The sequence below is a fragment of the Mauremys reevesii genome, linkage group 5 (genome assembly GCF_016161935.1).
Source record: "Mauremys reevesii isolate NIE-2019 linkage group 5, ASM1616193v1, whole genome shotgun sequence".
NCBI lineage: Eukaryota > Metazoa > Chordata > Testudines > Geoemydidae > Mauremys > Mauremys reevesii.
Window position 1 is genome coordinate 65,218,713 of NC_052627.1, and position 26,699 is coordinate 65,245,411.

Sequence of the window (26,699 nt, forward strand, 5' to 3'; positions counted from 1 at the left end):
TACTATATTCTGTCATAGCAAAAGAAAAAGCCAAGTATGTGCAGCAAAATTATTTTTAGTAGATCTCAATATATTATTTATGCTGCTCATAAAATTATTCATAAATCTCTTTACCTCCTCTACAAAATAAAAAAAAAACTATTTGGAAACAGCACATTAATCCTGATTTTTCCCTTCTTTTTCTGCTTTCCTATGCTCTTACTTGTACATGGAATTGATAGTACTTTAGTGATATTCAACATAATAAGAATATATTTGCATTAAGTTAACATATCACCATATTATACTGACACATTGTATTCTGGTTCAATATAATTGAATTTATTCAAACTATTAAACAAACAGTGAATATAGATTTTTTTTTCAAAATCATAGAATTCATATGTAATTTTAGCATTCTTACTTATAGTGCTTTCACTGAATTTTGAAGGTTGTTGGAAAAGTATAATTTGATCCTCAAATGTGATACCTGGTTAGAAAAACGACTGGAAATCCATTAACAGACATAATTTCTGCCAGCAGTTCAGGCATTTTTTTTCCCTTTGTGATTGTGTAACTATGTCTTGTGTGTACAGACAGTTGCACTGCTAATCCATACAGAACTTGGGAGAAAAGGTATTATTGGCCATGCTAAATAAGCACAAATACAAAAGTTGAAAAACAATTTAAAAAATAGGAACATTAAAAGAGTAATCAAAAGTTAGATTTTACTGGAGAGTCTTAACCTCCATTACATTGTAATGTATTTTAATTATACTAATATTTAGACATGTACAATACATAATTACTGTAGCAATGAAAAATAATATTAGCCAGCATAGATTTCAATTAGTACTGAATATTAAATTTGGTAGTGAAGGCTTTTCTCAGAATTTATTGCCATATCTATATAACATTTAATTTTTCTGAAACTACTGGCAAGTTCAACATTCTTTTGCTCAGTTGCAACAAAGTTTTTAAAGTTCTGTTTTATTAAAAGTGCTCTGAGTACAAGAACAAAATAATTAAACTGAAGAAGCTTTAAGTGCCACGCTTCTCCTACAAATATTTTGAGAACAAACATTACTATGACATTTTGCTTTTTTACTGGGATAAAGGTCTTGATTGCATCACTCTGTTAATGTTACACCAATTTCTGTTTAATCCATTAAATATTTTTATTGTAATTCTTGTTTAATTTTTCTTTTTTCTCGATCAAAAAATGCCTTTTCATCTCATTGGTACTATTAGGTCCAGATTATTTTCTATGGTGAGAAGAAAGGGGCCTGAATAAGCAATCCTATTTAGAAAAGCACTAAAGAACACATTTAAAGATAATACATGTTTAAATGCTACTCTGAATAGGGATGCTTTCTGGAACTGGAGCATTGGATTGCTGACAAAACAGAACTAAATGTTCTTTAATAATTTAAATGGCCTATTGCCAACTTAAAAGAGTGCAGAAGAGATTTATTTTATGCTAGCCAAAACAGCATTTTTGAAAGTTCCAACAATAGCTAAGTATCAGAGGGGTAGCTGTGTTAGTCTGGATCTGTAAAAGCAGCAAAGAGTCCTGTGGCACCTTATAGACTAACAGACATATTGGAGCATGAGCTTTTGTGGGTGAATACCCACTTCGTCGAATGCATGATGCATCCGACGAAGTGGGTATTCACTCATGAAAGCTCATGCTCCAATACGTCTGTTAGTCTATAAGGTGCCACAGGACTCTTTGCAACAATAGCTAAGTTTCAGCTATGGTATATTGCCCTCCATTTGTTCATGGCTGATATTTGGTCTTTCCTAAAGGCTATCTAGCATGACAAGATGTGACAGGTTTTCTGGGTGGATGAAAAAGGAAAAAAAATAGAGGTTAAAAAAGGATCAGTGGAGAGTTTCTATCCATTTTTTAAAAGATGGATTTATCAATAACAATGTTCTGAAATTAGTCATTCATTTTTTTAAATCTTACTTTTTGTGTCATTTCAATCTTCTTCTCTACCATATGACTGGAGGACAGGTAATGTGCACCATTTTTAAAAAAAAAGATGCTCCAGAGGCAATCCTGAAAATTACAAGCCAGTAACCCTAACTTCAATACTAGGCAAATTGGGTTGAGAGTATAGTGAAGAACAGAATTATCAGATATATAGATGAATAGGATTTGTTGGAAAAGAGTCAACATGGCTTTTGAAAGAGAAATCATGCCTCACCAATCTATTAGAATTTTTTGGAAAATCAGCAAACATGTGGACAAGGACAAATACATATTCAAGCAGCTGCCTTTGATGAGAAAGAAGACAGCAGAAAATAGCAGTCTTTTTAACCATTGCGAGAATTGAGGCAATAGATGTCTTTAATAGCATGCAACTATGTCAGACAGAGAGAGCAAGTTATGAAAAAATTTAACAGAAATTAGAATACAGTACATCCAAAAAACAATGAAACATTTGAAAGGTACAAGTTTCACCTTGGAAGACAAAAAGAAGGAGAGTCCTTTGCAAGCTAATGAGGCAAACCTGCAAATATCAACAGTTAACAGATTTAATTATAAGGGATCAAATTATAAGTCAAATCAGAGATCCAAAGATGCAAAAAGACTATTGGAAGATATGGATCTCATTTTGGATAAAGCAGTAAGACTCTATCAGGCAGAAGAAATCACTCTGAACAGAATAAAGATAATGAATAGAAAACAGGACACTGACACTCAACACTCCTACTAGATGTGTACTAGAAGCGAAAGTAAAAGATCAAATAGAATTAATAAACTTAGTGGTGGTTAAAAGAAATAAAGCACCTATATTGGATTTAAAAACATGACAAGCCCTTGGGCTGATACAAAGAGTACATATGATAGAGGAGATAAGGGACACATTGCCCAGACCATTTGATAAAATTGTGGTAGAAACAGGAGCAGTCAGACATTGTACATGTTAGCCTGATAAAGAATTGTCCTATCTCAGAAAGGAAGAGGAATGAATTTGCCAAGGCGATAGCTAAGGATGAGACTTTACAGAGGGTAATTAAGGTTATTACCGCTGTGTGTCCAGGACATTATATACCAAGTCCATAATTTCAGTTCAAAACAGAACTGTCCATTATTGATGGCATATTGCTTAGAGGAAATAGGACAATAGTGTCTAAGATGTTACAAGCTGACATGCTCACCAGAATACATAAAAAACACTTGGGCATGCAGAAATAAGAACCAGGGGCCACCAAATGAAATTAATGGGCAGCAGGTTTAAAATACATAAAAGGAAGTTCTTCTTCACACAGCACACAGTCGACCTGTGGAACTCCTTGCTTGAGGAGGTTGTCAAGGCTAGGACTATAACAGGGTTTAAAAGAGAACTAGATAAATTCATAGAAGTTAAGTCTATTAATGGCTATTAGCCAGGATGGGTAAGGAATGGTGTCCCTAGCCTCTGTTTGTCAGAGAGTGGAGATGGATGGCAGGAGAGAAATCACTTGATACCTGTTAGGTTCACTTCCTCTGGGGCACCTGGCATTGGCCACTGTCAGCAGACAGGATTCTGGGCTGGATGGACCTTTGGTCTGACCCAGTATGGTTATTATGTTCTTAAATATAAAAGTAGAGTCAGAGAGAGATACTGTATTGGTGACAAAATAACAGTTTTCTCTTTCTCATTGTTTTCTGTTCAGGTTGGTATTTCTGATATTTCAGACATGAACATTGTTTATGATGATAAACAATGAGCAGTTAAAGGCCTGGTCTAAAGTTGGTGTGATTTACATATGCAGGTAAAAACTATGGTTTTATTTTGGATCATTATTCTCATTATCCAGAGGTTGTTTTATTAGTAAATATCATATCAAAACATGTTCTAATGTGCATGAAATCCATATTTTCCAGGCATGGAATTCCTGAAGTTATGTTTGGTAAGGGTCCAAAGTTTGATGGACTTGAATTTAATTTTTTTTAGAGAGTATGGGATTACTCATGTAACTTCAACTTCCAGGTGTCCTCAATCCAATGTTCTGGTAGAGAATGGTGTGAAAATTATTAAAAGATTTGAAAAAAAGGCCACTGACTCAGATATAGCTCCATATTTGTCTATACTGAACTACAGAGCAGCACCAATGCATCATGGACAGTCACCTGCAGAGAGACTGTTTGGCAGGAAGTTGAGAACAAGACTCCCTAACATTATCATGTTGCTTGTATTTAAACAAACAATGTATTATGACAGTGGGTCCAGTGTGTTAGAGCCTTGGAAACCCTCAGTTGCTGTGCAGATTCATGATGGTCCTTCCTGGGCACAAAGGGCAGTAGTGACTCATGAGGTCGCCCCATGATCTTATGAAGCACAGACTCCTGAAGGACGTGCATTTGAGAGGAACAGGAGACATCAGTCATCTTCCTGAAGAAGAAGAAGAAGAAGAAGAAGAAGAAGAAGAAGAAGAAGGCAGATACTTCACTGACAGCTACAGGCAAAAGCAATTGAGAAAACCACTGAGGATCCTTCAGACCAGCAAGCAGAAGAGTCTGCTGATTCACCTGGTGCAAGGATTGAAGTAGTGCCTCGTAGATCTAATAGGCTGCACAGAGCACGTGACAGACTCATTGAACTCTGCTAACAAAGATGAGTATGTTATTGTATTTGTATAGAAAGTTAGTATACATGTTAAATTGTTGGGATTGCTTTTACTGGAAAAAGGGAGATGTTAGGAGTATATACTGTGCCATTAAGAGCAGAGCACATGCTAGGAAGATCTGGTTGGAAGTAGTCTAGAGTCAGCTTCACCAGGCACATAGCTGGGAGCACCTGGCTCTCCTTTGTCTTATGTACCTCTGTTTTAGTTCTAACAAAGCCTTACTTCTAAAAGTCCAGTCTTACAAATCCACAAGACAACACGGCTCCAATGTACCCTGAGGGGTGTGGGGAATACCATATACTGACTGCCCTAGGAATTATTGAGGGAACACAAAGATGGTATACAACCACTTTCTGACCTTTTCTGGTTCTATACTGAATATAGGCTAGCCAGATTTAAAGACTAGAGCCTTGGGTTACATTTTCAAAGCAGATGATGAAAGTGCCCATATAAAATGTGAGTTCATAGCTATCATAGCCATATCTAGGAAATCTAATAGGCATTTGTGAATGAAGTTATGAAGACAAGTATTCAATTACTTGATCTACACAACCATCTACAAATGTTGCATGCACAAATGCAGTGCTTGTGCACACAAAACATGCGCAAACTCTTTGCATTTAAAATAAATGTTTTGACCATGTGCTCCATTGTGTCATCTTAGTTCAACAGAAAACAATCTGAACTAAAGTGCCAAATTCTGGGAATGGGTATGATAAATATGTTGTTTATAGCTGCCACCACATTGTGTTATGTAGTTAGGTCTGTGATAGAATTGTTCATAACACTGTGGAGAGTAGAGAAAAAATCCTCATAGTTCAGCAATGGTATTTAAAAAACAATACAAAATGGATAGGTTTTACCTGGAGCTAACCTAAAACTGCATTTGAAAAAAAAAAATCAGGCTTCTTTAATAATGTTACACAATGGGTTACTTCTCAGAGATATCAGAATGCCATTAATAATACGAGATCAGGCCCTAAAGGCTCAAGGATTGTGGTAAGTTGCCCTACAATATTAATTTTCCTCATCTTTTCCCTTATCAAAGTACAACAATTTCTATCCAACAGGTCTAAAATCCTGCAGTAACATTTCCATAAGATACAGAACTTTGGACTTTCATCGTAAAATACGATAGTATTGTTTAGAGGGATGAATCTGAGTTTTCACAGAAAAAAACTGGTTACATTGTAGTTCTTTGTCAGAGAGATCAAGAAAAGGACAAAAGGTTGGGAAGCTTGTTAAAAATAGAAGCAGTTAATTAGGGTATTGGGAACTGAAAGGCAGAACCTGATTCACTCCTTTAAAAGAATCCTCCACTCCAGTAATGATTAATAGGGCCTTCACACTAGCAGGTAATTTTCTTCCTTCTAAACTAAACTTAGTCCACAGGCAAAGCTCAAAGTCCAATAACCTCCTAAATCCCTATCTGCATAGAATTAGAATTAGATAAATCCTGCAAGTTGTGCAGCCTCTAGAAAACTAGAATCACAGGAATTGCCATGCTGCCATCAGACCTCAGATCCTTCTCAATAACAGACCAGTACCAGATGTTTCAGAGGAAGGCGTAAGTACGCTGCAATAGGCAAGGCCTGCTCCAGCTTTTTTGCCTCCAAAAGCGACGAAGTGAAAAAAAAACAAAAAAAAGATAAAGCCATGATCGGCGGCACTTCAGCGGCAGCTCTACTGTGCCGCTTCAGTCTTTGGCGGCAATTCGGTGGCGGGTCCTTCTCTCTGAGAGGGACTGAGGGACCCGCCGCCGAATTGCCACCAAAGACCAGGACGTGCCGCCCCTTTCCATTAGCCGCCCCAAACACCTGCTTCCTTCACTGGTGCCTGGAGCCATCCCTGGCAATAGGCAAAAGTGAGATAATCTGCCTCCTCCTTCCCTCCCCTCCCCTCCCCCCACATTAGGTCTGATCTTCTTGATCTCCAAATAGTCCTAAAGAACAAAGTTTAATATCCCTTCCAAAATTTGTCATTAACAACAACTCTGGATATCATTGATATCCATGCAAATATTCAATACTTCTTTTGAATTTTCCTAAGCTCTTGGCTTCTAAGGTGAACAATTCCAATCTTTCTTCATATTAGAGTTTTTTACATACCTTTAACTATTCTCAATTCCCTTCTCTGAAGCCCCTCTAATTTTGCAATATCTTTGTTGAGCTGAGAGCTGATTGATTAAATGAAAAGGGTAGTCTGGGAAAGAGTCAGGACCTGTAGCAGAGGATCAAGACCTGTGTACTATGGGAGTTTGTGCAGTTGGGTGACACTAAGCAAGCTTTGTATTATTTTTTTCTTTTGGTTCTCAATAGCAAGCCAATATTCCCCTTGGACTAGAATGACCAGCTTCAGAATCCACCTCCAGCAAGTGAGAGTGCCTTGTGTAGCTCAGAAGACAACGGTTATTTTTCAGCTGGATCATGTCCAAAAAGGCTGCTCAGAAACTACTTCAGATGATTTTCCTCATTTTAAGTAACTTAACTGACTGAGAGGTCTGAATTAATTTGGGACTAGCTGTGCCCAACTGAAATTTGTTTGTTTTGGGGTGGTGGGGGGGCAGGGAATACAACTAGATCTATAAGATCCCATCATGAAAAGAAAAAAATGTGGTAACACCTTAAGGCCCCAGTCATATCATGTACAAATTTATGCATGGGAGTATTCTAATGGAGCTCAGTGAGACTATTCATGCATGTAAAGTTAAGCACACACTTAACTTTTTGCAGGAACCAGACCTAGGAGTATAGTCAAGCTGGAACTTCACCCCTAAAAGTGTCTCATTGGCCATTTTCTGGACATGGAAAGGCAGAATTTTCTCCGGCTAATAGGGAGTAACAGTTTCTAATAGCAGAACTTAGGTCTCTGGAGATTTCAGGGGCCAGCTACCTCACAAACAATATTTGATGGGGTCAGACCCTTAGGAGCAGACAATAGGCAGCAGGTTTATATAGCCTGCCATCTATTAGGAAAATATTAATCACATGTTCAGTAATGCTTTAAAATATTAAGCTTGGACATTGTTGGGAACATCTGTTCCCAACAACAGCTTTCAGAGTTATAAATATGAAAAACAGCCAGTCTGATAACAAAGAGCAAATGTTCCAGTAGGCAAGTGCTGCAATGTAGTTACATGGAAAGCATTCACATTCACTAGAAAAGAAGAGGTGTGTGATTTTTTTTTTAAACAGATGTCCCCATTCTGTCAAGTTAGGCTTATGGAATTCTGCTTGATCCATAGTACTATATCTAGATCCCTGGTGAAATGAAATTTATTGCCACTATAAAAACTGTGAGGGGAGGGACGGGCGAGAGATTTCAGTTGATTACAGAGACAGATTTAGGAAATGTTTGCCCTTTTAAATTATGCCTTCACTCTTTTACTGATGACACTGATCATTATTTACATGCAGCCTGTTAATGTCAGAACTATAATAAAAGGCATTGCAACGTTGCCTTTGCTTTTCACATAAACATCATGAACTTTATATAGTCTGATAAACAGAACAGGTCTAAAGACTTTCTTTTCTTCATAAAGCATTTTGAAAGGTTCTCAAAATTTAAATATAGATGACCAAGACTTTCAAGAATGGGTGCATACAGTTAAGGTCCAAAGTCCACGTTTAGGCCTCTAAAGAACTAGCCTCATTTCCAGAAGTACTGAAAATCTAGCATCTTCAGATGACTTCAGCTTTAAATACCCATTTTTTAAAATCTTTGTCATGTATATTATATAGGGCAAAGGTGTACCCAATACCACCTAGCCTAATGCCACCCACCTGCATCAATGAGTGGAGAAAATTGATGGGGCTAGTGGTAAAAGCAGTTCTTCAAACTCCTTTTTGGCTTTTCTTATTACATTTTTACACTTACTTTGGCAGTGTTTATGCTCCTTTCTATTTACCTCATTAGGATTTGACTTCCACTTTTGAAAATATGTCTTTATCTCTATGCTTCTTTTAAATGGTTGTTAACCCATGGTGGCTCTTTTTTAGTTCTTTTACTTTTAATTTGGGGTATACAGTTAAGTTGCGCCTCTATTATGGTGTCTTTCAAAAGTGTCCATGCAGCTTGCAGGGATTTCACTCTAGTCACTGTACCTTTTAATTTCTGTTTACCTAACCTCTTAATTTTTGCATAGTTCCCCTTTCTGAAATTAAATGCCACAGTGTTGGGCTGCTGAGGTGTTCTTCCCACGATAGGAATGTTAAATGTTATTATATTATGGTCACTATTTCCAAGCGGGCCTGTTATAGTTAGCTCTTGGACCAGATCCTGTGCTCCACTCAGGACTAAATTGAGAATTGCCTCTCCCCTTGTGGGTTCCTGTACCAGCTGCTCCAAGAAGCAGTCATTTATAGTATCGAAAAATGTTGTCTCTGCATTTGGTTCTGATGCGACATGCACCCAGTCAATATGGGGATAATTGAAATCCCCACTATTATTGAGTTCTTTCTTTTGATAGCCTCTCTAATCTCCCTTAGCATTTCATAGTCGCTATCATGGTCCTGGGCAGGTGGTCGATAATAGATCCCTACTGTTATATTCTTATTAGAGCATGGAATTACTATCCATAGAGATTCTATGGAACATGTGGATTCATTTAAGATTTTTACTTCATTTGATTCTACATTTTCTTTCATGTATAGTGCCACTCCCCTCCCCCGCATGACCTGCTCTGTCCTTCCAATATATTTTATACCCCAGAATGATGGTGTCCCATTGATTGTCCTCACTCCACCAAGTTTCTGTGATGCCTATTATATCAATATCCTCCTTTAACACAAGGCACTCTAGTTCACCCTTATTATTTAGACTTCTAGCATTTGTGTACAAGCACTTTAAAAACTTGTCACTGTTTATTTGTCTTTCCTTTTCTGATGTGTCAGATTCTTTTTTATGTGAATGTTTTTCATCTGATCTGGCCCATACTTTATCTTCTTCCATCCTCTCCTCCTGACTAAAACTAGAGAATCTCTATCAATAGAGTCTCCTCTAAGAGAAGTCTCTGTCTGATCCATGTGCTCCTCTGTAGCAATTGGCTTTGACCCATCTTAGTTTAAAAACTGCTTTGCAACCTTTTTAAAGTCTTATCACATATCATCAACATACTTTTCCTTGGGCATTAAATACACTTAGACTGGATTCACATGAGAAAAGGTTAACTAGTGATGTGATGTGACAGAGGCCAGGAAAGCATTAAGTGAGCATGATTTTTGGAGGGGGGGCTGGGGGGAAAATGCACAGTCACCATAGTATGAATAACGTCAAATATTTTAAAATATTGCTGAGTTAAGTGGGACTGATTGCCCCATTGCAGCTGATTTGTCTGAAGGCCTTGGAGGGAGATTATATAAGGTGGAGTACTTTGCAAACCAAAAGACTGAGGAGTAAGACCGAGAAGGCTTTGCCTTTTGAATCAACAAGCCAAGTGAGAGAAGAGTGACATTCCAGAAACCCTAACATTAGTCACCTTGAGGAGAGGAAGTCAGAACATCCACCACCAGGCCATTCCAGCCTTTGACCAATCTCTCCCTATACCCAAAGGAGACCTACTAGTGGGAAGCACTGGGTCAATAGATCACTAACCCTGGCTTCTTGTCTGCAGATCCAGCTCTGACTCTACAAAAGCCCAGAAACTGCAAGAGTTGAAGAGTCTGCAGCTGGCATTGGCTTAAATATCTTGTTTTGCATGTCTGTTTTAGTGTTTTTGTTTTGGGAGATGTCTCAGCCTATTTAGCCTTTTTAGTCAAAAGATGTGGAAGTGAAATGTGGCTGTTTGAATGCATGTGTCTGTGCGCCCCCACAAAGAGCATATGGGGAAGGTTCCAGGAAAAAAATTTCCCCAGGTTTAAACAGCCCTAAATATTGTTTCATGAAACTATTTACAAAAAGTATGTTCTGTGCTTTATGTTTAAAAGTCCTGGGAGACTTAAGATAGTTATCTGCAAGATGGGTCAAACTGTAGTTTATCAAGAGAGATCTGTTAAAGTCTATATTACAATATCTCTATTTGGGTGGGCAAGGGCTAGCCACCATATGAGAGCTGGATTTTAGGAAGGAAACTTTATAATTGGCTTCGAGGCTGTGGTTTAGACCTTTTGATAATAATTTGGCTTTTGACATTTAATCAGCTCCAAGTCAGAGTTGGCTTTGGCAAAAAAAAAAAATAGTTCAATTTATAACCAAATAGACAACCATCTCCTTAGAATCCTTCTTAGAATTTGTATAAGGCTTGATTATTTTTAATATTTGAGTATTTAGTTTGATTATTTAATTTTAATCCAGTATTGAGACTAAACCTGTTGATTTGTTATATTGCTTTATTTTTAGTTTAATGCTAGTAAGCATAGTTTAGCTTTGATATATATTCTTGATTTTATTTTTGCTTAAGTATAATAAATTTTATAAAAGGATATAGAGCAGAGGTAGGCAACCTATGGCACAGGTGCCGAAGGCGGCACACAGGGTGATTTTCAGTGGCACTCACACTCTCACACCCGGGTCCTGGCTACCGGTCCGGGGGACTCTGCATTTTAATTTAATTTTAAATGACGCTTCTTAAACATTTTAAAATCCTTATTTACTTTACATACAACAATAGTTTAGTTATATATTATAGACTTATAGAAAGAGACCTTCTAAAAACGTTAAAATGTATTACTGGCACGTGAAACCTTAAATTAGAGTGAATAAATGAAGACTTGGCACACCACTTCTGAAAGGTTGCCGACCCCTGATATAGAGTCACATTCCTGTCCATAAGCAACGTGGGTCTGGAACCTTTAAGGGACTGGGGTGGATACCAGCCAATCGTACCAGCTCTATCTAATTAGCCTTTTCTTCCAAAAAGTGTGCTAGAAAAGGCCTAAGAAAAGCTGTCTTGTGACATGTACCTTGGAAATATTGCAGTGCTGCAGGCTTGATAGAAGCTGATGACACTCAGTGTAATTATCCAGTGACACTGATAGGTAGCCTGAGATTCATAAGCCAAACAACAAAAGGTCAAATTCTCATTGGTGTAAAACCACTGAAGATAAAAAAGAGCTGTGTGCGCTCGCTCAGAACATCGAGGGTGGGGGGGAGGGACAGGGAGAGAAACCAACTTCAGGCTACTTAGTTAGGTGTCTAAATATGAATGTGAGAGCCTAATATAAGGACATTTTAGGTCCAAGCTTGACATTTTTGGCTTGTGACTTTAGAGAATTAAAAAGTTGAGTCAGCATCTAAGCTGGAGTTTCATATTTTGTTGACTTATTTAGTCCTCTAGGTGCTACTTTGTTGAACTCACATTATATACTTGTGTCATTTTAAAGTCCACTTATGAACAGACATGTCACTGTCTAACCTACGAGCAATCTCCTAATCTGTTTATCTACAAAAGTAAGGTTTTAATGCTTTTAACCCACTAGCTCCCTCTCTCAGCACTGCTGAGATAAAAGTAATGGGAGAAGGAGCTGGATGAACTGTTTACTAAGTTTGTTGCTGAATTTTTATTACTGATTATGTAGGAAGTAGAAAGAACATAGCTTGAATCTCACATCCCATGCAGAGATGGCAGATGGAAAAAAATTATACACTAAAGAGAACTCAGAGAAATCATGGAACCCTATGAAGCTATTGTTTTACAAAATCACTTTTCCAGAGTATAGTCTCACATCAAAAAGCCAGATTCAAAAATGGTATAAACTTCAATGGAATTGCACCTCTTACTACTAGTTAACAATTTAGCCAGTCAGCATCATTTAGACAAGTGTGGATGCCATTAAAACAGTCTGCATTTATTACACTGTCATCATTTCACTCTATCAAGCCTCTAACATTTCAATATTAATATCTACTGTGCTATTATTCCCTATTGTGTGAGTAGGAAAGGCAAGGGGACACTGTGGTAAAGTCAAACTGCACTAATTATTGTTGTTTAGTTGTAGCCACTTGCAAGCAATGTAATCTAAGTGTGTGGCCAACAAAGATCTATTTCAAAAGTATTGTCTTTTTATAACTGCTAAAATCATGCACATTCCCCATATTTTCCCCAATCTGATTTTCCTCCTCATTTTCTGCTAGCACTACCCAGTCAGTGAAATTATCATCACAGAGGATGCATCTTCTCCTACACTGAAGTAGTAGTAGTAGTTCTATAGACCAGATTGTGTCCATAGATCCTGATCCTGGAAATTGATCCACATGGGTGACTACTATGCCCTTGTAAAGCCTTGTTGATTTTACTGGGTCTTCATATGGATCAGTTTGTACATTTGGGGTCCTAGTAAGAGGAAGCCTGGAATATCTTTTGAACAGAGTGCCACCAACTATAAAGAAAAGAAGCAGCATGCTTTTCCTCTTTCTTGGGAAAGCATGCCAGGGTAGTGTTGTCAGCGCAGCTTTGAGAGCGTGCTCTTGTGTTAACATCACTATATTCTTAGCCTGCTCATTTAAATCAATAGTACTGTACATAATCACTGTTTGTCACCCTCAGTATCAAAAGGTGATGTGTTATTTTATGCTCCACATGAAGTCCATTATGTGACCAACACACACTGATCCTTTGGACTGAGCACCAAGAGACACCTCCCAGTTTGCATTTAAGCAAGAAACACAATACTTTGACTTCTTAGTGAACAAACACATAGGTAATTGCAAGGTGTAAATGTGAAAAATAAAAAAAAGTGTATTGTGATAAAAAACAGAAACAATTTGCTGAAAACACATGGTAACAAAAAGTATAATTACTGCATACTGTGAATATGTATTTTAAGTATATTGTGTTTGATTCCATTTTTACACAGTTGCTAAAGGATGGCAAGAATGGTGGGCGGTGGACAAGAAAGAAATAAGATTTTTGCACCAGATTTTAAAAAGTAATTTTATATTTAAAAACACTCCAGAAACACTCAAGGCAGTGCTAGGGAAGGCAATAGCCACCCCAAAATTTGCCTTAGCCTCCTGTAGCCACCCCAACTCCGCCCCACCTGCAAAGGCTCGGAGGTCTGGGGTGCAGATCCTGGGCTGGGGATTAGGGTGCAGGAAGGGTGCTGGGTTCAGGCTCTGGGCTGGGGCAGGGGTGGGTGTGCAGGAGGGGTGAAGGGTGCAGGCTTTGGGATGGAGTTTGGGGTTGGGAAGGGGTGTGTGGGAAGGGGAGGAGTTTGGGGATAGGAGGGAGTGCAGGGTGAGGACTGTGGGGCTGAGGATGAGGGGTACATGATGCAGGAGGGCTCAGGGCTAGGGAAGAGGGTTGGGCTGTGGGGTGAGGGCTGTGGATGAGGGGTTCATGCTGCGGGGGGCGCCGGGCTAGGGCAGCGGGTTGGGCTGGGGGTGAGGGCTGTGGATGCGGGGTTCATGAGGCCGGAGGGGGCTCTGGGCTTGGGCCGTGGTTTGGTGTGTGGGGTGCGGGCTGTGGATGAGGGGTTCATGATGTGGGGGCGCTCAGGGCTGGGGCAGAGGATTAGGGTGCAGGGGGATGAGGGCTCTGGCTGGGGCTGAGGGTTTGGGGTTGGAGAAGCTCAGGGTAAGGGCAGCCTGCCTTGCTAGTACTGGCGGAGGGCAGGCACTAGGACCCTGCGGCAGCAGACAGCAAATCTGCTGGGAGCCCTCCGGGCAGCAGGCAGGGGAGAGGCGCGCTGTGTTCTGTCAGGCAGGGACGCAACACAACGTGGCAGGGGGGGGGGAACCCGCGGAGGGGGGTGGCAGGCGGGGGCTGGGACCTGCTCCAGGCAGGGTCGTGGCGGCGGGGGGAGACCTGCGGTGGCCGGGGCTGATCCAGGCAGGACCGGGGGGCGGGAAGAGACCCAGCTCTAACTATTGCTGGAGCAGGGCGCCCAGCCCTGAATATTGCTGGGGCCCGGGCCCCACACAAATATATAACCTGCCGCCCATGCTCAAGGCAGTGCTAGGGAAGGCAATAGCCACCCCAAAATTTGCCTTAGCCTCCTGTAGCCACCCCTCCCAGTGCAAAGGTCAAATGTTATGCAGAAGTAAGGGTGCCATGGTATGGTATTGCCACCCTTATTTCTCTGCTGCTGCTGGCACTGCCTTCACAGCTGGGCAAACAGAGAATGGCGGCTGCTGATCAGGTACCCAGCTCTGAAGGCAGCACTGCTGCCAGCAGCAGTGCAGAAGTAAGGGTGGCTGTGCCATACCATGCTACTCCTACTTCTTTGCTGCTAGTGGCGGCTTTGACTCCAGAGCTGGGTGCCTGATCAGCAGCCGCTGCTCTCTGGCTGCCCAGCTGTGAAGGCAGCTCTGTCTTCAGAGAAGAGTGGCTCACATTCCCCCCGGATACATTCCACATACTCCTGAGTCAAGGTCCTCAAAATCATGCAGAACTATGTGCATGTGAACTATGGGCAGGGGCTCAGTTATAGCCCAGTGTGGAAGGCAACAGTGGGGGCAGGCTGGGACTCTCAAGGCTTGAGTCCACAATTGGACTTTTATACAGAGCTGGCAGCCCACACTACCGGATGCCATTTCTACTCCAGCCCCAGAGCTGGAACAGTGGTTGCAAGACATGGGATTTCAGGACCTGGCTGCTCAGAAACCCAACCTCATAGATCCCAAGTACTCAGGGTTTAAGCAAGTGGAGTGGATTTTGCCCTGTGCGACTGCACTCCATTCCATTATCTCTATGCAAACTGGCTTATTTCACAAAGGGTGCATAGTGTCTGTAGACTTAAATTTGTAAGTAAACTATTTTGAAAATGGACAAAAAAATGCACACACGCTTGTTAATGGAAGTACAGTAATATTACTTACAGTAATAATACATTAAGTAATATTTTAACATAACAAGATAACCATTAATCCTTACCTGACTGAGCGCCCCTCCTGTCTGCTTAGCCAGAGACTCAGTAATGCCAAGACATGCTCCATTTAACACAAGTTTAAACTCAGTTAGCACCGGTATATACTTCTACACACACTGTATCTTTAACCTCACACTTCAATGCATTTGAAAATGTGTAGGATACTTCTACATGAGTTACAGACAACTCTTTCTCACCTCAGAAGAAGTGCCCAGTGCCCAGTTTTCATATTAAATGTATGTGACGACTACTGAAAATCCTCCCAAACCAATTCCTAACTGTTAGGATTGGGCAAATAGGTTTATGTTATATTAACCTTCAGCAGCAAATCAGCAGGGCTTTTTCCTGAACATTCGGAATAGCTGCAACGTTCAGCCTGCTGGCTGAATCCTACGGATAAGACAGACTGAAACTAACATGAGGCATCTCCAAGCTCGTCTCAAATATTGTTCAAGTTTCAGTTGAGCCTAAACCCAAAATCCAGTTCCTAAAACCTTTAGGTGATGGATGAGGATAAGAATTCAACTCCAGACCCAAATCTGAATGTCAGAGCTCATTCCTATATTTTTCACAGGTTGTACCAGATCACAAGATCCAAATATTCTGAGGTTTGGGACATTTGAAATCCAGATCTAAATTTTATAGCTTAGACCTGTCATTAATGCCAGTATTCAGTCCAATATTAGTAACCTGTAATCTGAGATCTTCAAAACTTTTTATGAATTTCTACGCATTTGACCCAAAAGATTTCAAAAAATTGATTCACAAAACATTGGTTTTTTGTTCCAATTGGAATTAAAATTTAAACTGTTGGAATTTCCCCTGGAATGGAAATTCTGAGTTTTGACCAGTATGAGTTATGAGATTCACAGCCCAGCTTCTAGATCAAAGAGGTTTTGATAATCTTCAGATAAGCATTCAAAAGTTCCAGTGCTTATCATGCTCATCGAATTAATCTATTGCATTTTTAAAGTACCGATCCCCTTGGTACCAAACCTAAGGTAACTAGAAACTTTTCTTTGTTTGATAGATTACTTCCCAGCAAACTTATTTTCCTTGGGATTATTCAGGTCTCATTGAGAAATACATACAGTTGTCTCCCACAGACTATGTCAATATCTTTCTTTCTTTCTATGTCCCCATTTTTGGGGGAGGAGTTGAGAGGGAAAAGCATCAAGAAGCAGCCCACCTGGACTGCAGTAGATAAATTCATTGAAAGTATGGAACCCCGATTGCTTTTCCAGTGTTAGTCTCTGAACAGGCCAACATCACAGCAGAAGTGTGATCAAAATTAATTTATTTTGGAGTTGCATCAAAATCAAGATTACTTCTGCATAAAACATGAACTATTTTTTTTAACTCTTTGAGAGACAGTAAACAAAAGTGCACATCTAGCACACAAGTGGTAGATACAGTAGCATTAAGAATATTCACAAGGGGATTTCTTAGTAGTAGTCACAGAAAGGCTCATTGTCTGAAGCCCAGTTCATCTTTTAGTTAAGATGAACAAAAATAGTTTATGCAGATTTCCACAAGCATTGTGTGTTATTTGGTTTAGTGATCCCGTCTTAAAAGCATAATGAGGCCCAATAAGCAGATTAAAGAAAGATTCAGAGGCTGCCTTATTCCATTAGAGAACAAAATGAGCTAGTTTCATTTAAAAAAATCTGATAGGTTATATACATTACATTTATTATCATTAATTTGACTGGCTTTTGTTTTGCATCCACATATTTAAAGTTGCCAAAATGCCACTGATGCTAAGAAAGACTTCAATCACCCATGTTGGAAAATCATAGTGCTAATGAAGCCTTTCCGTATTAGGCCTGAGTAAACCAAAGTTATGCTATGCTTGCCCAAACCATGTTGGAAAGCTTACAGAACTCATTAGACTGAAGGCCGTGTATCTACCTAAGTCAGCTATTTCGCTTATCAGTTTTGTTTGGCTCCCCAAGTATATGTTGGCTCCCCAAGTGTATGCAGCTGCGTTCACATGTATGCATCCAAAGTATCTAGTACAAAGGGTCAATGGATGTATCTTGTGTCCCCTTCAGAATGACAAATGTATCCTCAACAGATGTATCTTGTAGCCCCCACAAGATGATATATGTATCCTGCGTATCCAATTATCCCCTAATAGATGCATGTACAGGTTCTACAGGTCAACCAAATGACGTAGACAAACGTAGGCTAAGTTGTTTGTTACTGATTATAAAAAGGCCCGTTCGGGCTTGTGGGGTGTGTCTCTTTCTCTGGCACTAGCCGAGAGGAGCACCCGCTCAGCTGACCGATCAATAAAGGGTGTGGTACTCGTCTTCCTGTCTCCGTGCCTCCTTGGTGTAATTAGGTAAGCTCCAGGGGGAAACGAGCCCTTTTGGCTAACACCCACCTGGTCTCCTTGGCTTGGGCCTTGCACTACACATTTTTCTTTACTTTCTTTAGGTGAAGTTGAAGGGGGGCTGTTGCTATGGGCATAGATTCTGATTAGTATCCCCAAATCATCCAAGAATCACTGATATGCAATGGGGCCCTCAAACTAGATGCTGACTGAACTAAACATCCTGAATATCGATACTTGTGTTGATACAAATAATTGCTGCTGTAAACTTAACTACAGTCTGATAGATTTCAGGTGTCCCAGCTATTCAACTTTATATCAAATATTTATATGAAAAAGGAGGAAGGGGGGGACTGGACACCCTAGATATCTCAGAGGGAAAGTGGAATTAGATTTCTACAGGAGTTCTCTCACATGGACAGGGTTAAACCAATTGCCAGATTTGAAATAGGAAACAAATTTTGCCTTTAAACACACTAGCAAGGGACCTTAGAACAAGTTTTCAAACTGTGTGGCAAGTCCCCCTGAGGGGGCACAGAGGAACATTTAGGGGGCAGCCCCATGCGGATAACAGAAAAAAACATACATTTAACTGCGTATTGTTAAAATAAGTATGTGCGCCCACAGGATTTATAGCACAGCCCCCTCCATCCCAATTTTCTGTCTCGCACACCTCTCCCCTCCTTCCCCCGTGAAAGAGGCTGGTTCTGCCCCTGCAAATACTCTATCGATATTTTAGCTTAGTGATATTCAATGCAGATATATTTGCTTTAGACAGCAGACAATATGTACCATAATACTGTATTGTAGCGGGGTGGTTACCCGCTCCTACCCTTCAGGGCTTAAAACAACCCAGGAGAGGGCTGTGGCTGGGGCAAGAAGCCTGGGCTAATTGTGACCTGGCCACAGCTGAGCCTGCTTTCTCCCAATCAGCCCAGGCTTCTTGCCCCATCCCCAGCCCTCTCCTGGGCTGTTTTAAGCTTCGAAAGGCAGGAGCGTGTAACCACTCCACTACATGTATCTTGAATTTATATCTGTTTGAAATAATAGAAAAGATCCAGGAATCTGTCTCAAGCACAACACACAAAATAAACAACCCTCCCTCACCCCATATCTTGAAGCAACCTGTACAAGTTACAGAAAGGTAAACTGTCTATATTCTTTATGGAGGGGAAAAACAAAAAGGACCTGAATTTCATTTCCACATTCATCTAGAACTCCAGATGTATAGAAGTGATCTGAATAAAAACTGGATAATAGATAGATGCAATCAAAAGATTTCTCTCTATTCTATACTTATGACAAGATCATCCAGAAGTCTCAATCCTATAAGTGCTCCACTGTGGTAGGCACTGGACAGATAGATAATAAATGACAATTCCTGCCCAAAGAGTTTACAGTCTAAAGACAAGAACAAGGAACTGAGACATACAAAGGAAGAGAGAGCAGGATAGCCAAGATAACAACAGAACATTTTCATTATTTTGTGCTTTGAAGGAGCTGGCCTGCGCTAACCCCTCCCAGATGGTCCCTCTCTTGCCACCTTGGGGATAGGCCCTCTCTCTAGAGGCATTGTGCTTCAAGCAGATAAATTTGCCCAGAGCTCTATGGAATGCAGTTGAAGTGGACACATTGCACCATTTCTTAGCATTGCACAGCCTCTCCTCACACCACAAAGCTGGTTGGGAAACAGTCAGTGGTTCTCCCTTCTTATTTTGGCAGCTTGTGATCCAGAAGGTGATATGTTCTTATAAAGGAATGAGGACCTTTTATTTAACAGTCAAATTACTTTTGTTTAAACATTACATAACATAGCTGAAAGCTTCCTGTAGGCTTCAGCCAGTTGCAGTCTCTTCTGCCTCCTGGAACCCAGAACCTCATCCTCTGCAATGGAAAATTACCCTCAGTTTCTGCAGCCACACTCATCCCCACACAACAATGGCAAGTACTCCACACAAGTGATAGGGGGAATCATCTCTTGTGCTTTGGGAATGTCAGGGACTGCAGTCATGCTTGGCCTTTACATCGGAGGCACACTGGAATTGAGAGGGGCCCTGGCCTTACCACCATCCCTCTTTTGCATCCAGACACCAGACACAATCTAAACCAAAATATTCGGAGTTGTTTGTAAATCTGCTCTGAAGCACATTCATCCTTGGTGTAACACTGAATTGGTGAAGTCAGTGGAGTTACAGCACAAATTAATTTGACTCTGTTACTTTAAGTGACTTCAAGACTAGCCTCTGATTTTGGATGAACAATTTTGCATGATCCCTATGCTTCACAATTGAAACAATATCATTGTCATAGTACTTTACATATGTAGAATCTTGCTTGGGCAAGAACAGGAACTGCAATCTCCCTGGCCCTCAGGCAGGCCAAGCATAGACTGAAGGAGATTCCTTGCCACCTCCAAGACCACAAACCTGCAAAAAGGTCCAGGAGAATCTGTCCCTAAGAAATAGTCTATCAATCCTAAAGAGAATGGAGATAAGAAGGTACTTGGCCTAGTTTCTAATCCAAAAACATACTTAATGATTGGCTGAATATGAAATATATTTAAGCATAATTGTTTTACAGTAGTGGGAAATTCTGAAACCTAGTATTCCTTTAGCATGGAAAGCGAGTCTGTATTGAGCCCAATAACTTCTATTTGACTAAAGCATAGCAGGTTATATCATTGTTTATACCAGCTTAGCTTTTTCTGGTTCAGGAATCTAAATAAGCTGTAACAGTATTAGGTACCTTTATGCCAATATAGTTGTGCTTACACTATGGTTTTTACCAGTATAACTATGTTGGCAAAAATCACAACTTAATTGACAGTATAACTATATAGACCAGCTTTAAGATTTAAAAAAATTTGTAAGCGCTATTTATAAAAAATTTAAAAAATAATTAGAAATAAAAAGGCTCTAAAGTCAAAGAACACCATAAGCACATGTATATCTCCCATTTTTCAAAGTAAATGACAAAAGTTCAGTAAAACAAGACTGATCAGCAATCAGAGCAGCAGGTTACAGAACTAAATGCAAAGTGCAATATTATGGTACTACAATATAATTTAATGAAGACTGTTATTTATCAAACAAGTGTTAAATTCGTGATATTTCTTGAAAATGTAAACTAAAATAACGAAACTACACCATATCCCAACATGGACACCTTTTGAATGCAGATGGATCATTTTGGTGGAGATAAGGAAGTGAGGGTTTGGGAAAATGGGGTCTGGAAAAACAAAACTGAAATGCAAATTGACCCAAAGGGTTTAGTCTGTTCCTAGATCAACCCTCAGTCAGTCATTCTGGTTCAGTTCAGGGCTCTTTTGGTTCTATCTTAGCTGGATGATCCCTAACATGCACATCCTTCCTGCCCTATGGGTGGGAGTAGGAACTATTGCTAGGATGCATGATTGTGATCAGCAGACAGTACATGTGCTCACAATCAGTCTTCTGACTAAAACAGAGATGTGACAAATCTACTTCTCAGATTTGCCAGATGTTAAATCCCACCTTAACTGTTTTCTAATAGATTAATTGCCATGGAGCTAGAAAAACAGTGACAATCCTGATCTTGTAATACCGTATTTGACAGCATTTAGCTAATGCTGCCTCGCAAAAAAATAAGGTATATTTCCACCATTAAATTGCTGAAGCTTTGGAGTCAGTTCTGCCTTAGTAATATAAAATTTCAATGGTGAAGATTTTATTTTCCTATTTGTTTTCTGCATCCTCCTTTCAAAAATTTACATAACACCCTTCCAGTTTGTAAGGAAAAAACAAAACATTAAATATTCTTAGACATTTTGCACAGGCATCTTTAAATAGCACAGATACTGAAAAAATCTATTTAAATAAATTACTGTTCCTGCTCTATGTTCCTGTGTTTACAGACATGGAGCTGTGGAATTCGACAACTGCATCATGAAATGTGGTAGGATGTTTACTGTTAAAGACGAGGATTTGAAATGTTGAGGTTTTTTCAGTTAAAATTGTCTAACCTTTCTGTGCAATTTTGTAGATGAAGTGTGACCTTCCTATTGAATAACAATGAGTGCTTATAGCAACTGAAAATTCACCCAAATCAAAAAGCATCTTCCATTCTGTCTCTTTACTGAAGCCCAGTATGAGATATAGGTTGCAATTATAACTTGGAAAAAAAAAAAAGCATAATTGCAAAAGCTGACATGGCTGAAGAAAATCCTTATAAACATGAAATCCATGATGCTAAAACCTTTTGGTTTTAGTCAATCTACATAGCTGTCAGACTTAAGCTTCCTAAAGCTCCTCAGCTGAAATAGTGTCCAATTGTGTTACCAGGAGAAGCCTGACAGGTTTTTCAAATTAAACTGTCACTACATTTCTTCTCAGTTTTTCATTGCATGATTGAATAGGAGAGGTCCACTTTCAGTGAATGAGAAAAGAAATGTTTCATGGCAGCTAGTGTATTTTATTTCAGTATTTACTCAATCCACTTTGCATACCAATGAAGAAGGGGAAAAAAAACTTAGCATTTATTTGACATCAAATTGGTGGAATAATTTTTATGAATTAAATACAGCTGTCTGCTGTCTATCATTAAAAAAAAAAAGATCCACCACAGTGCCTTTTATACACATATTCAGAAATGGTGATTTCAGGTCAATATAATGAAAATTTAGCAGTCAATCTACATTGCATAAGCAAATGCTTTTGATGATTACAAAACAGAGCCACAAAATAAAACTCATAGTCTGAAAGAATGAAAGAAGGCAAGAGATAAACTTCACTTCTTGTCAGGGGTGACAAGCCAGGGGATGCAAGGACAACTGAATGTAGTACACAAAGTAGCCCAAACTAGAGGATTTCTCAGTGGCCCTTAAGGATAGTTACCTTAAGAGAGCCATCTGGTAGGTGACTGGTCCAGAAGAAAGGAGACTCCACCAACTCATGTGAATCCTTGTGCTGGGTGGGATGTTAATTTCTGTGATGTCTCACTGAAAGCTTCTTTCCACAGCTTTTCAAATAAAACAGAAACTTGGGCCCCAAAATGACTGCTTCTTGCAGCAGTAGTCCTGGAAGTCACAGGGAAGAGGCAATTCTTGATTTAGCCCTAAGTAGCATACAGGTTCTGCTCCAAGAACAGTGACCATAATGTAATTAAATTTAACATGTGGGGGGGAGGGGGAAAATACCAAAGACACTCACTACAGTAGCATTTAACTTAAAAAAAGGGAACTACACAAAAGTGAGAACTCTATTTAAAAGGAAATTAAAAGGAACGGTCAAAAATTAAATGCCTTCAAGTTGCATGGAAATGTTTTAAAAACACCATAGATGCTAAAATTAAATGCATACCCCAAATAAAAATAGTAAGAGGACAAAAAAAAAATGCCTCAATGGCTATACAATGAAGTAAAAGAAGCAGTTAGAGGCAAAAAGGCATCCTTTAAAACTTGGATGTCAGATCCTACTGAGGAAAATGGAAAGAGAGCGTAAACTCTGGGAAGTCAAGTGTAATTAGGCAGGCCTCCCAAAAAAGGAGGAGCAACTTAAGGACATAAAAACTAACAGAATTTTTTTTTTAAGTACATCAGAAGCAGGAAGCCTGCCAAACGATCAGTGGAGCCACTGGACAATCAAGGTGCTAAAGGTGCCCGCAAGGAAGACAAGGTTGCTGCAGAGAAGCTAAATGAATTATTTGCATCAGTCTTCACTGTGGAAGATAAAAGCAGCAAAGAATCCTGTGGCACCTTATAGACTAACATACGTTTTGCAGCATGAGCTTTCGTGGGTGAATACCCACTTCGTCGGATGCAAGCCGACGAAGTGGGTATTCACCCACGAAAGCTCATGCTGCAAAACGTCTGTTAGTCTATAAGGTGCCACAGGATTCTTTGCTGCTTTTACAGATCCAGACTAACACGGCTACCCCTCTGATACTTGACACTGTGGAAGATGTGAGGGAGATTCCCACACCTGAGCCATTCTTTTACCTGACAAATCTGAGGAAGTGTTCCAGACTGAGGTGTTGATAAAATTGATAAATTTAACTGTAATAAGTCACCAGGACCAGATGGTATTTATCCAAGAGTTCTGAAGGAACTCAAATATGAAATTGTAGCACTACTAAATTGTGATATGTAAACTATCACTTAAATCAGCCTCTGTACCAGATGATAGCTAATGTAATTCCAATTAAAAAAAAAAGTTCCATAAGTGATCCTGGAAACTACAGGACAGTAAGCCTAACTTCAGTGCTATGCAGACTGGTTGAAAGTAGAGTAAAGAACAGCATTATCAGTCACATAGATTAATATGATTTGTTGGGGAAGAGTCAACGCGGCTTTTGTAAAAGGAAATCATGCCTCATTCTATTACAATTCTTTGAGGTGGTCAACAAATGTGGACAAGGGTGTGTGACATTGCACTCCATATGATTTTATGAAAATATGCTAATGCATGAGAATATAATGTAACTGGAATATGCTTCGTGCAAAAGGTCTCTTGTAAGGTGCATCATTACAAAGCTTATAATCTACTGAGTGTGGCCATACAATTTGTATAAATGTATCATTCTTGTATCTGAAACTAGAAATATGAACTATTACTCTGAGGGTCCATTGTAATTATGCAAACTGTGGGCCATTAATGGTGGTTTGGAATCTTGATGGCTCCCATCAACTAGGACAATTGGTTGTAAATGGCTCTGTTTACTTTCAAGCCTTCCTGTGAGTCAGGCCAGGAAGAATGAAGGCTTGGGGTCTCACAGGACATGTGACCATGTCACCTGGTACTGGAATCCATCTTAAACCTGGTGCTTTTCCATTTAGAAGGAGGGGTGGGGACCCAGAAAGACCAAAGATTCTTGCCTTGTTCCAAACCTACCTAAGGATGTATGTGCCAGGGTGTTGACTCACTGGTGTGGCACCCCCTGCTGGTCTTCCAGGGAATTAGCTCTTTCCAGCCCAGAGTGCTCTCTTCAGGTCGGTGTCTCGCCTGCTGCTGGCCCCGTGTCCTTCCCAGACCCCGGTGCCCTTTGCCCACTGCAGTGCCCCCTCACTCTGGGTCTCCCCTCCCAGGGGAGTCCCCAACCCCCTATGCCCACCTTGCCTCAGTGGCTACTGCCAGTCATCATCTAGCCCCCGTTCACTGGGGCAGACTGCAGTCTGTAAACCATTCAAGGGGGTTAGGACCTGCTGCCTTTGCCTATCTCTGGGCTGCCTCTCTGCAGCCCCAGTACCCTTTTATAGGTTTTTAATTTGGCCTGCAGCCTGAGGTTTTGCTAGGCTGGAGCTCCCCATCTCCCTCTGCCCTTCCCCAGCACTGCTTCACCCTAGATAAACCTCCTCAGCTTCCCAGGCAGCCAGGTCCTTCTCTCTCTAGGAAGCTAGAGAGAGTGTCTCCTTCATTATCTGGCCCTCAGCCCTCGTATAGGGTCAGCTGTGGCCTGATTGGGGTGTGGCCCCACCTGTTGCTGCTTCCCCCAATCAGCCTAGCATTTCTCTGCCACAGCCCTCTCCAGGACTGCTTTAACTCCCTCAGGGCACGAGAGGGGTGACCACCCCGCTACAGGGTGGAACAGAACAAAGGAGGCGGCAGTCATGAGAAATCCCCTATCTACCATCTGAGCTGGAACAAGGACTGTACCAGGGGAAAGGATTGGGCCCAGACTAGAAAAGAGTCTAGTATGTGAAAGAAGCTTATTGGAACATCTCTGAGGGAGAGATTTACCTATATTCAGTTTCTTAAATGTATTAAGCTTAGATTCTGTGTTTTGTTTTATTTGGCTTGGTAACTTTCTTTATTTTGTCTGTTATTATTGGAACCACTTAAATCCTACTTTTGATACTTAATAAAATCACTTTTCCTTATTAATTAACCCAGAGTAAGCAATTAATACCTGGGGGAACAAACAGCTGTGCATCTCTCTCTAACAGTGTTCTAGAGGGCGGACAATTTATGAGTTTACCCTGTATATGCTTTATACAGAGTAAAACAGATTTATTTGGGGTTCAGATCCCATTGGGAGCTGGGTGTCTGGGTGCTAGAGACAGGAGCACTTGCTAAACTGTTTTCAGTTAAGTCTGCAGCTTTGGGGTGCATGGTTCAGACCCTGGGTCTGTGTTGGAGCAGTCTGGCTCAACAAGACAGGGTTCTGGAGGCCCAAACTGGCAGATAAAACAGGCTCAGAGGTAGTCTCAGCATATCAGGTGAGAGTCCCAAGGGGGTCTCTGTGATCGAACCCATCTCAGGGTGATCCAGTGAATATAGTATACTCGGACTTTCGGAAAGCCTTTGACAGGACCCGCACCAACAGCTCTTAAGCTAAATAAGCAGTCATGCAATAAGAGGAAAAGTGCTCCTATAGATCAGTAAATGGTTAAGAGGTAGAAACAAAGGGTAGGAATAAATGAACCGTTTTCAGAATGGAGAGGGGGTAAATAGCAGGGTCCCCTTCGGATCTGTACTGGAATCATTGCTGTTCAACATATTCATAAGTGATCTGGGAAAAGGGGTAAACAGTGAGATGGCAAAGTTGGCATAGGATACATAATTACTCAAGATAATTAAGTCCAAAAGCAGAGTGCAAAGAGTTACAAAGGGATCTCACAAAACCGAGTGACTGGGCAACAAAATGGGAAATGCAAAGAAATGCATATTTGAAAACATATTCCCAAGTATATATAGACAAAATGAGCAAAGAGGGTCAGAGGTACACACCCATGCTCTGGGTGTCTCTAAGGCTCTGACTGCCAGATGCTGGGAGCTGACGACAGAGGATGGATCGCACACTAATTGCCCAGTTCTGTTCATTCCCACTGATGCATCTGCCACTGGCCACTGTAGGAAGACAGGATACTGGGCTCAATAGACCATTGGTCTGACCCAATATGACCCTCGTTATATTCTTAAAAGCAATTAGGATTTCACCTGATTTCCTCCAACTTTCTAAAGCAGATAGATACCACTCTC

At 40.3% G+C, this 26,699-nt stretch overlaps 1 protein-coding gene across 1 annotated transcript in view; it reads right to left on the reverse strand.

The window, feature by feature from the left end:
* Nucleotides 1-26,699, reverse strand: part of FSTL5 (follistatin like 5) — an 879,952-nt gene that overhangs the window by 698,838 nt on the left and 154,415 nt on the right. The gene's annotated exons all lie outside the window — the stretch shown is intronic.